This window comes from Euphorbia lathyris, chromosome 8 (genome assembly GCF_963576675.1).
Source record: "Euphorbia lathyris chromosome 8, ddEupLath1.1, whole genome shotgun sequence".
NCBI lineage: Eukaryota > Viridiplantae > Streptophyta > Magnoliopsida > Malpighiales > Euphorbiaceae > Euphorbia > Euphorbia lathyris.
Genome location: NC_088917.1, coordinates 20,769,748 through 20,781,248, shown reverse-complemented (window position 1 = coordinate 20,781,248; position 11,501 = coordinate 20,769,748). Strand labels below are relative to the sequence as shown.

General features: G+C 40.7%; 1 long non-coding RNA gene across 1 annotated transcript; it reads right to left on the bottom strand.

Annotated features, from left to right (window-relative positions):
• Positions 1-7,705: 7,705 nt before the first annotated feature.
• LOC136202418 (uncharacterized) lies at positions 7,706-9,405 on the bottom strand. Its single transcript, XR_010674433.1, has 3 exons — positions 9,057-9,405; positions 8,470-8,532; positions 7,706-7,811 (listed from the first exon to the last, which is right to left on the bottom strand). It is a non-coding gene; the product is annotated as an uncharacterized lncRNA (long non-coding RNA).
• Between the last annotated feature and the right edge of the window lie 2,096 nt (positions 9,406-11,501).

Genomic DNA, 11,501 nt, shown 5'->3' with positions numbered 1-11,501 from the left:
TCAATTTTATTTTAATTGCATTTCAATTCCTTGTATTGATTTGTTTTTTCCAATTCAATTGATTGTCTATATGTTTAGTATAGAAATTTTTCAATTGTAATTCATTTTCAATTTCATGCTTTTTGAACATATGTATTCAAACCTTGGTTAAATCAATAAAATACCAATTTTTTGGCATGCCCAGTGGGACATTTTTTGTTTTTACCTTAGCAAAAAATTGCAAAACCCATCACACACATTTTTTTCTTCACACTTATTATCCCACTTCCACTTTACCAAAATTTATTAGCTAATGCTAACAATTTTTGGCACGTCTAGTGGGACGTTTTATTTTTTTTAGGCTACCAAAAATTGCATTTAGGACCTAAAACCATTTTTCACGCTCAGTTTTTAAACCACTTGTTTTTCATGCTTTGCTTTTTATTCCATTAATAAGTATTCACTTATTTTCTTATTCTTTCTTGTTCAAACTCGATTACTAACTTAGTTTCATCATTTTTACCTATCAATACTCACGGAGGATGCCTCCTAGGAAGAACACTGGGAAAGATCCAACTCCATCGGACTCCGAAGAGAGTCAAAATCAGAACCGAGGTCATAACTATGAATCCGGAGTACCCAAAGGCTTTGTGGTCGAGACTGTAAGCAATATCGAAGGTGCAAACCAACAACCACCTCAAGGACCACCCGTATTCGACATGACATCAATCATGGCAAGTATAGAGAAGCAAATCAGCCAATTTCTACATGGGTTTGCACAAACCATGAAAGAGAGTCATGAGGCTATGTGTAATATGATGCAAGCTAGCAACGAGGCCATGTTTAAAGCTAACAATGAGGCGGTAAGAAATTCCAACAAAGTTCCAGCTCTCGAGGAGAGAATTGTCGATTTAACCAGAGAGATCGGTAAAATTCTGGAAAAATGTGCCGAGTTATTCTCACAAAAGTCAACATCTCAAGGACCGGCAGACAATGGGAAGGGAACACCGATCTCATGTGCCGGTGAAAGGTACATCCTGCCACCAGCTCGAGAAGAGAATCTCAAGTTCAATGAGCGCAGTGATAAGATCAGCCTAGAACCCGTTCAGGTCCCACCACCTCAACAACATTTTAGGTCTCATATCGGGCCTAGTAACCATGCCGAATATTACGAGGAAAGCTATACTCGTAATATGGGGGGCAATGGGAGAGGAACCAGCTTCACCCACAACGGACGATGCACACACGTGTGGAGCCCACCAACAACCTAGGAGAAGCCCAACGTATAAAAAACATCGTCCAAGAAATTTATGGGCCAACCGTGAGGGAGGTGTACCGACCCGAGTTCCAAAAACCGTATCCACGGCAGTATGATCAACTATATCCCTTACCTCATAATTTTAGAGTCCCTGATTTCACTTTGTTTTTAGGAGAAGAAGGGCAATCCACTGTAGAGCATGTGGCATGCTTCACCTTTCAATGCAGTGGTTTGAGCATGGATATGAACTTCGACATGTTGCGCTTACGTTTATTCCCATGATCACTAACAGGACCAGCATTCTCTTGGTACACCACTTTTCCATCCGGGTCCATTCATGGATGGGAACAAATGGAAAGGTTTTTCCATAACCAATTCTATCGAACGGAGCCCGAGGTTTGTGTTGCGGAGCTGTCCCGAATGACGCGGTGACATGGGGAACTGGTTGAAAATTTTATCAATTGATTCAAAAAGATGCGACATCGATGTCGAATCAATTTCCTCGAGGTCGAATTCGTAAAGATTGCCCAACGTGGACTAGAATTCGAAAACCGGAAGAAATTTCAAGGAATCGATTTTCACGACTACTATGAATTGGTGGCTAAGGTTTCAGAGTACGAGGAATTGATGAGGGAAGATCATCGACGCAAGAAGAACTCTATGGGAAGCTATCAAGGGGATGTACAAACACATGAGGTAGCCATCGCCGATTTAACGAACACCGGATCTCGAACATGTCCCGTGTTGTTAAAAAATCCCAAAACACCAGAGGTAGTCAAAAGGGTTCCAACCACCCAATATACTTTTGAAGTCTAAAAAATGGAAGAGATCTTCGATTACTTGTTAAAAGAGCAGTTCATCACATTACCGCCTAGACATGTGATCCCATCCAAATATGAAATACGCGGACGAGATTACTGTAAGTATCACGACAACTGGAGCCATAATACTCAAGCTTGTTTTGGTTTTAGAAATGCCGTGCAGGATAGGATTAACCGCGGGATACTCCAATTCGCGGAAAAGAAGGAAAACATGTTGGTCGATGAGGACCCATTCCCGGTAGCCAACATGATCAATGCCACTTCACTAGTGTGGGGGGGGGGGCAAAGGAAAGCAACATTGTGACCTGAGGACTCGGCAGATATGGGTACCAAAAGCGATGCCATCTAAGTTGGAGGAGAGTTCAAGGCAATCACAAAATGCAAAGAAAAGAGATGTGCAACAACAACGACCTCGTTTCATGACACCTTCAAGCACGTCGCCCATCGATCAATGGCAATTGAATAGCCATAAGAAGTTCCCAAGGCCTCTATCAAAAAATGCGAAAAGAATATTAAGGAAAAGAGAGGCAGAAAAAAGAAATAATCAAAAGGAATCACCCAGCGTTAACTCTAATGATGCGAGAGGAGGAGGAAAAAACCAAGAGAAAAACCTCCAGATTCGGGTTGGAGATTTCATCATACGGATAGATTGTGCAGCTACCTCTTTAGTCTTACCTTCGGATTTTAGAGGTGAAGACACCAAGAAGGAAGTCCCCGAACTCGAGCATAAGTAGCAAGAAGACACAATACCGAAGGCATCAGGTGAAGAGGGTATGAAGAGGGTTTACTTTGACAAGCCCACTCCGAGGATGACCCGCCATATTAAACCTTTATACATCAATGCTCATGTAGATGGCAAACCGATCTCCAGAGTGCTCATCAACAATGGATCAGCCGTTAACATCATGCCGATGAAGATGGTCCTAGCCCTAGGAAAATCGGAGGAAGATATAATCTCATCAGAGGTGTCAGTTTCAGCCTTCACGGGAGAAATTACGAAGACATACAGTGTCCTACCTTTGGAGCTCACCATTGGCTCTCACACCGCCATGGCTGCTTTCACTCCAACTCATGCATCCCCTCGTCATTGCACCAACTTCTTCTATTTTGGAAGGGAGATGATGTGGAAGTTATTCGGGCGAACGAGAAGCCTTTCGAAACCTACTCAGATGTGGTCGAAGCCAGACTTTATGAGGAATCTGTTGGCCCAATCCGAGTTGGGTCCAATTACAAAGAGCAATCATGTGGCGAAGAGATTAAGAATATCTTAAAGCCAATGGCAATCATGCCTCGTCGAAGGCCATTCCGTAATGAACCGATAATTGAAGAAATTCCATGATTAAGACAACATCAGGAAAAGAAGCGGTAGCTTCAGTCGCTATATCAAAACTGAATGCACAACAACTAGCGGAGAAATTGTACCAAGAAAACGACATGAGGGTCTCAGAAGTTGAAACCCCCAAAGGAACAACAGAACTAAATCCTCAAGGAGAAGAAATCTGATTACAAGATCTGAAAAGGGCAAACCCAAAGTTAGAAGATGAAGGTTCCATGGCAGTCGATCCTCTAGATGAAGTAAATCTAGGAATGGAAGAAGAACCTCGGGTTACATTTGTCAGTAGCTTACTACGCCCAGCATTAAAAGAAGCCATTATCAGTTTGCTTCATGAGTTCAAAGACTGTTTCGCTTGGAATTATGATGAAATGCCCGGGTTGAGCAAAGACGTGGTGGAGCATAGATTGCCGATCAAACCAGAATTCAAACCCTTCAAGCAACCTACAAGGAGGATGAGCAAAGAGGTCGAAGGCAAGGTGAAGGAAGAGATAGAAAAGCTTTTCAAGGCTAAATTCATCAGACCAGCAAAGTACACGGTATGGCTACCTAACATCGTGCATGTAGTAAAAAAGAACGATAAATTACGCGTATGCGTAAATTTCCGTGATTTAAATCTAGCTACGCCAAAAGACATCTATGTGATGCCTATAGCCGATATGTTAGTAGATGACGTGTCTAAAAATGAATTGATATCTCTTTGTGATTGCTATGCGGGATATAACCAAATTCCCATTGCTGAAGAAGACATTGCAAAAACGGCATTTCGATGCCCAGGGTCAATTGGCACGTTTGAGTGGGTTGCCATGCCATTCGGTTTAAAAAATGCTGGTGCCACATACCAAAGAGCGATGAATGCCATTTTTCATGATTTACCCGGCACTTCCATGGAAGTATATGTAGACGATATCCTTATTAAGTCCAAACGAGAAACCGAACATGTCGACAATTTGAGGAAAAGATTCGAATGAATGCGAAAATATAACCTGAAGCTCAACCCTCTGAAGTGCGCCTTTGGGGTCAAAGCAAGGAACTTCCTCGGATTCTTAGTCCATAAAAGAGGAATCGAGATCGACGATAATAAGGCAAAAGCAATCAAAGAAGCACAACCTCCAAAGAATAAAAAAGAGTTGAAATGATTCTTGGGCCAAGTAAACTATTTGAGACGATTCATATCGAACTTGGCTGGAAAATCCAGAGCATTCTCAAATCTGTTGAAGCTCAAAGATGAAGAAAGCTTCAAGTGGGACGACAAGCATCAAGCGGCGTTCAAGGAGATCAAAACTTACCTGAGTAATCCACCTGTGTTGATGCCACCAAGGGAGGGCACTCCACTCAAGCTCTATATATCAGCAACTGACGAGTCAATCGGGTGCTTACTTGCCCAAGACAATGCAAACCGACATGAACAAGCCATCTACTATCTAAGCCGAACGTTGCTATCAGCAGAGACGAGATACAGCCCAGTTGAGAAGACGTGCTTAGCCCTCTACTTCGCTTGCACGAAGTTGAGACATTACTTGCTCAAAGCGAGAGTTTATGTGATCGCCAGCACAGACTTGATCAAGTACATGCTAAACCAGCCTATCCTCTCGGGAAGAATAGGGAAATGGTCACTAGCATTGGTCGAGTTCACCTTGACGTATCTCCCACAATCCTCAGTAAAAGGGAAAGCAATTGCAGATTTTGTAGCCGATCACCCAACCAGCTTCCAATATCCCGAAGAGGCGGAACTTCCAATCTATCTGACACACAAAGAATCTTGGCAGTTAAAGTTCGATGGTTCAAGCACAGACAGTTCCAACGGAGCAGGAGTGATCATCACAGCCCCATCCGGGACTAAAACGATATTAGCTGTAAACTTGGATTTCGAATGCACGAACAACCAAGCTGAGTATGAAGCTCTGATCATTGGTTTGGAAATCTTAATCGACCTAGGAGCAAAAGAGGTCAAGATTTTTGGTGATTCATAATTGGTCATCCGGCACCTAACAGGAGAATAGAAATGCTCATGTTTATCTTTGTTACCTTATTTCGCATTTGCAATCCAACTTCTAGAAATGTTTGATGAGGTCAGTTTGGAGCATATTCCAAGAAATGACAATTGGGAAGCTGACGAGTTAGCCCAAATCGCTTCTGGAATCAAAATCTCCAAAGAGACAGCATACAAAGTCGTCATCATCAGAAGACAAGGTCATCCTTCCGTGGCGGATAGAGGCATCCAGTTTGAGTCATTTGACATTGACATTAACTTAGCTCAGGATTGGAGGAAACCATTCATCGATTACCTCAATGACCCATCCAAAAAAAGTAAAATATTCACTAAGCATTCAATCTCGAAATTACATGTTGATGGCAGGTGATTTGTACCGTAAGAGCTACGACGGAATGCTACTTAAATGCCTCGGCTTTCCAAAAGCAATGGAGGTTATGAAGCAAGTCCATGAAGGCACGTGCGGAGCTCACCAGTCCGGAAGGAGAATGCGGTGGCTCATAAATCGTCATGGGTACTTCTGGCCAACGATCCTACGAGATTGCATCACATATGCGAAGGGTTGCAAGAAGTGTCAATTATATGGCCAAATCCAACGAGTGCCCTCAGAATAATTACACTTAGTTTTGAAACCATGGTCTTTTAGAGGGTGGGCTATTGATCTAATTGGGAAAATATTTCCAGCGTCGTCAAAAGGCCATTATTTCATCATAGATGCCACAGATTACTTTTCCAAGTGGGTAGAAGCAGCACCAATGAAGCAAGTCGGCCAAACACAAGTAATCCAGTTCATCAAGGAGAACTTAATTCAGAGATTCGGAATTCCAGAATCCATTACCATGGATCAAGGAACCATGTTCACATGCGAAGATATGAATGAGTTCGTGGAAGAGTACGGGATCAAATTGATTCATTCCACTCCATTTTACACACAAGCAAATGGTCAACCTGAGGCGTCCAACAAGATTCTAATCCAAATCTTAGAGAAAATGCTAGAAGACAATCCTAGAGAGTGGCACAAAGTTCTCTCAGAAACACTTTGGGCTATGCGAACGTCTAAGACACGGGCAACTGGAGTAAGTCCATTTTTCCTGACCTTTGGCCATGATGCAGTAATACCATTAGAAGTCATCGTCGTGCCTTCACTACGAGTGATGCGTCAAAACGATTTAGAACCGGATAATTATGTGCAAGCCATGACCATGGAACTAGAAGACTTGGATTACGAAAGGCAGAAGGCGCTCGATTGCATGATGATTCAGAAAAAGAAAGTGGAAGACGTATACAACAAGAAAGTAAAAAGGAAAAACTTTCAAGAAGGCGAGCTAGTATGGAAGCTAATTCTACCAATCAGGACAAAGGATCGTGAGCTTGGGAAATGGTCGCCCAACTGGGAAGGACCGTTTCAAATCCACAAGGTGCTTCCCAGGAACGGGTATTGGTTGAAAAGCTTGGGCGGAGAACCACATAGGAGGTACATTAACGGTAAATATTTAAAGAAATATTTTCAAAATATGTGGGACGTAATTGACGTAGGAACTAATAATCAGTAAACCATCCCATTTTGGAGCTCAGCAGGCACTGGGGGATTGCTCCCCAACGTCTCATCTCGTCGAGACACAGCCTGTCTCGACGAGACGAGGCGGCAGGGATGGTTCCAAAAAGAACCATCGCGCGGTGTCTCGGCGAGACGCCTAGTGTCTCATCGAGACACCTTCGGTCTCGATGAGACGTAGCGGTAATGATGGTTCCAAGAAGAACCATCACGCGGTGTCTCGGCGAGATGCCTAGTGTCTCGCCAAGACACCATGCTGTCTCGTCGAGACACCTTTGGTCTCGATGAGACGAGCTGGGTTTCCAGCTCGGTGAGCTGGAAACCCCCAGCTCCGCGAGCTGGACCCTAGGGACTAGTTCATACAAAAATCTACATGCTCGATTTCTAAGTCTAGGTGCACTAATAAAACACTTTTGGTGGGGGGGCAATCATGTATAAATTTCCTTTATCTCATATGCCCGAACAATTCATGCACTACAAAAATCCAATAAGGCTACTACTTTATTTATTTATTTATTTATGAAGTACGTAGTCACACACCAAAAAAAAGAGGAAAAGTATAGGTGACCCGTGAATGTACCTCACGGAAATAAACTGTCACGACCCATCTCACGGACCGTGACCGGCGCTAGGGAACGGGTAAGTTCAAGCTACCGGAACCCGTAGCAAGCCTTAATATAATATATGATCAACCTTACTAATAGTCTTAACTTCATTTAAGTTTAAATCCTTCAATAAAGACTCAACATAATCCTCATACTGGTACTGCGGTCTAGAACATAAACTTTAACATAATTCTTAAATGTTCGTACATAAAAAGATAGATGTGCTGCCCGGAGAAAGGTTGTGGGCTGCAACAGACTTCTAGTCACCTGAAAAATTAAAGGAGTCAAACCTCCTGTAGTGAATTAATTATATGCAATGCATGAGTAATTTAACATTTATGTCACACATAATAATAATAATAATAATAATAATAAAATACAATATAAGTGAACACACAATATGTTTTTCATAAAATTGTTTTACAAATAAATAAATAGGTGGTTTAATATGTGTGTTGGACCCTAAACCTTAATACCCAGTCTAATAATCCATAAATAATCACAATTTCACTTATATCCAATAACTGGGGGACCGAGAATAACTCAACCGACCACACGCCTAGTAGCTGGAGGACCGAGAATAACTCAATCGATTCCGTTCCCAGCCTCACTTAAATCCAAATTCACATATCATATAGCCCGAGAATACCTCAACCGAGCTTATCCATATATCATAACATTCACAAAATCAAGATCATCAATATCCAATAACCCGATAGTACCCGTGCGCACAAGGTCCTGATGCCGCTGACCAGGAAGCATGTCCATAACACGTATTTATCCACAAATAATTACGTATAAACTATTATAAATAATAATACACTTTTATAAGTGAAAATAATACTTAACTTGAAATACCATGAAATAATTTATTATGAATGCAAATGCTAAATTAAAAAAAATGCATAACATATAATTAACTCACTGTTGACTCCTAGCTGACAATCCTAGCTCTCTGGTGGAGCTCCTCCTCCTATCGGATGTGTATCTAAAAGGTACATAATATATTTAGAATTTATCTATGCTTAGCAAATATAATATTTGAATTAATTAATTGTGTTTTACATAGATTCTATCGAAAATTCGGCAGAATCTCCTCTGTAATACGGACATTCCCCCTAGTAATAACTAGGTCAACCCTGCAATAAAACACACTTCTATATTCAAGAATATCCAAAGTCCAAACCGGGAATCCATAGACTGCAATTTATCAACCCGGTTGGACATCAATCAACCAATAACTTTATAATTAACTATACATTATCAAACTAATTCATCATCGAATAAAATCCCAACCTATAATTCTGAAATTTATGTAATTTAGACTTTAAATATAAATCTCCTATCCTAACAACACAATTTCATTAACTTTTAAATAACAATTTCACTTCTGTAATTTATAGGGACCAAACAATGCATAATTTGATGATGGTCCAAGAATTAAAGTTGCTTTAAAGATTATTTAGAGTATTCTGAAATAAAAAAAGGAACATTTTCTATCAAATTGCGTACCTCACCGGAGCCGTTCACCGGAATCCGCCGGTCGGAAAACTCGAGTTTAACAAATGAAGAAACCGGTTACACCACCTTACTCTTTACACTATCATTGACCTAGAAACACCTTCAAAACTTCTCATTTAACCGGAAAAGTTGAAAATTGGAGAAGATTGTCGGTTTTCCGGTGAGTCTCCGATCAACGGAAAATCACCCTTGCATGCCCCGATTACCGACCTACCCAAAGGATTTCTGACCTTCTGAGTCCGTTTTTGTGGTCAGAATCGCAAAAAGAAGAGCAGAAAATGAAGAAAGATGAGGGGAAGCCAAAGTGACGAATCTTCTTCCCTTGACTGCTCTTGAAACACATAAAATCACTTCCTAAAACTTACCTCAACTTGAACTACATGATGAGAGCTTCGTTTCGGTGTATGGAACACAGAAAACGGTTAAGAATTGAGGGAGTTATGGTGATTTGAAGAAATTGAAGGTTAATGGGTTTGAGTTCAAAGAGGAAGAAGAAGATGTCTGCGATTTGTATAGACAGTTCTTCCTTAATATAAGCAAAAATACTACTTAGTCCCTCCTTGATTAAAATATAAATTTTGTTATCCAAAACTCATTATAACTTGCAATTTAGCCCCAAATTAAATCTTAATTTAATTAAATCATACCCAAACTTAGATTCAACATATTGGGTATTACAATTCTTCCCCCCTTAAAGAAATTCGTCCTCGAATTTAAAATTAAAGGACTAACCTCATACTTGGAATAGATAAGGATAATTGTTCTGCATCTCCAATTCGGATTCCCAAGTGCACTCTTCTATGGAACAATTACTCCATAGCACTTTCACCATTGGGATGACTTTTGACCGAAGTTGACGAACCTGACGATCCATAATTGCCACTGGTTTCTCCTCATAAGATAAATCTTCACTAACTTCTATCGTTTGAGGATGAAGAACATGAGAAGAATCAGGAACATATTTCCCTAGCATTGATATATGGAACACGGGATGAACTTGTGATAAGTTAGGAGGCAATGCTAGTTGATATGCAACTTTGCCTATTCTCTTCAAAATCTCAAATGGTCCGATGTATCTAGGTGTCAACTTTCCTTTCTTTCCAAATCTCATGATTCCTTTCATTGGTGACACTTTGATGAAAACATAGTCTCCTTCCATGAATACCACGTCCTTTCTCCTTGGATCCACATAGCTTTTCTGCCTACTAAAGGCAGTTTGTAATCTTTGACGAATGATGGGAACCTTTTCAGAAGTTATTTGTATTATCTCGGGACCAGTGAGCTTCCTTTCACCAACTTCTTCCCAACACAAAGGAGATCTACACTTCCTACCATATAATGCTTCATAAGGAGCCATTTGAATGCTTGAGTTGTAACTATTATTATATGCAAATTCAATGAGAGGCAAATATGTATCCCAATGACCACCAAAGTCCAACACACACATTCTTAACATGTCTTCCAGCGTTTGGATTGTTCTTTCAGATTGACCATCTGTTTGTGGATGAAAAGCTGTGCTAAAATTTAATCTAGTGCCCAAAGCGCTTTGGAGTTTCTCCCAAAATTTTGAAGTAAACATCGAGCCTCTGTCTGACACAATAGACACTGGTACTCCATGTAGGCAAACAATTTTATCCACGTACAACTGTGCCAATTTTGCCACTGAATATGTTGCCTTTACTGGAAGAAAATGCGCTGACTTGGTTAATCTATCAACAATGACCCAAATAGAATTATATTCGGTTAAAGCACGGGGTAATCCAACTACAAAATCCATGGTTACTCGCTCCCATTTCCATTCTGGAATAGGTAACTGTTGTAATAATCCTGAAGGCTTCTGATGTTCGAGTTTCACTTGTTGACAAATCAAACATCGAGATACAAACTCTGCTACATCTCGTTTCATACCATTCCACCAATACAGCTTCTTAAGGTCTTGATACATCTTTGTAGAGCCTGGATGCACATTATAAGCTGCAAGGTGTGCTTCTTCCATTATATCCTTTCTCAAATTATCTACATTCGGAACACATAATCGTTCTCCATGCCGTAGACATCCACCATCATCAATTCTAAAATCTCGAGCTTCACCATCATTCAATTCATCTGCAATCTTACACAACTGAGGATCTCTTGATTGAGCTGCCTTGATTCTATCAAGTAACACTGATCTAACCTTAAAGTGAGCTAAGAATGTGCCATGATGATTCAACTCTAGTTGCACTCCAGAATCATACAGATCGTGCATATCTTTAATCAAAGGCCTTCTTTCTAAGCTAATATGAGCTAGACTTCCTGAAGATTTCCTGCTTAGAGCATCTGCCACGACATTAGCTTTACCAGGATGATATAAAATGGCGCAATCATAATCTTTCAAAAGTTCCATCCAACGTCTCTGCCTTAAATTCAAATCCCTTTGCTGGAATATGTATTTAA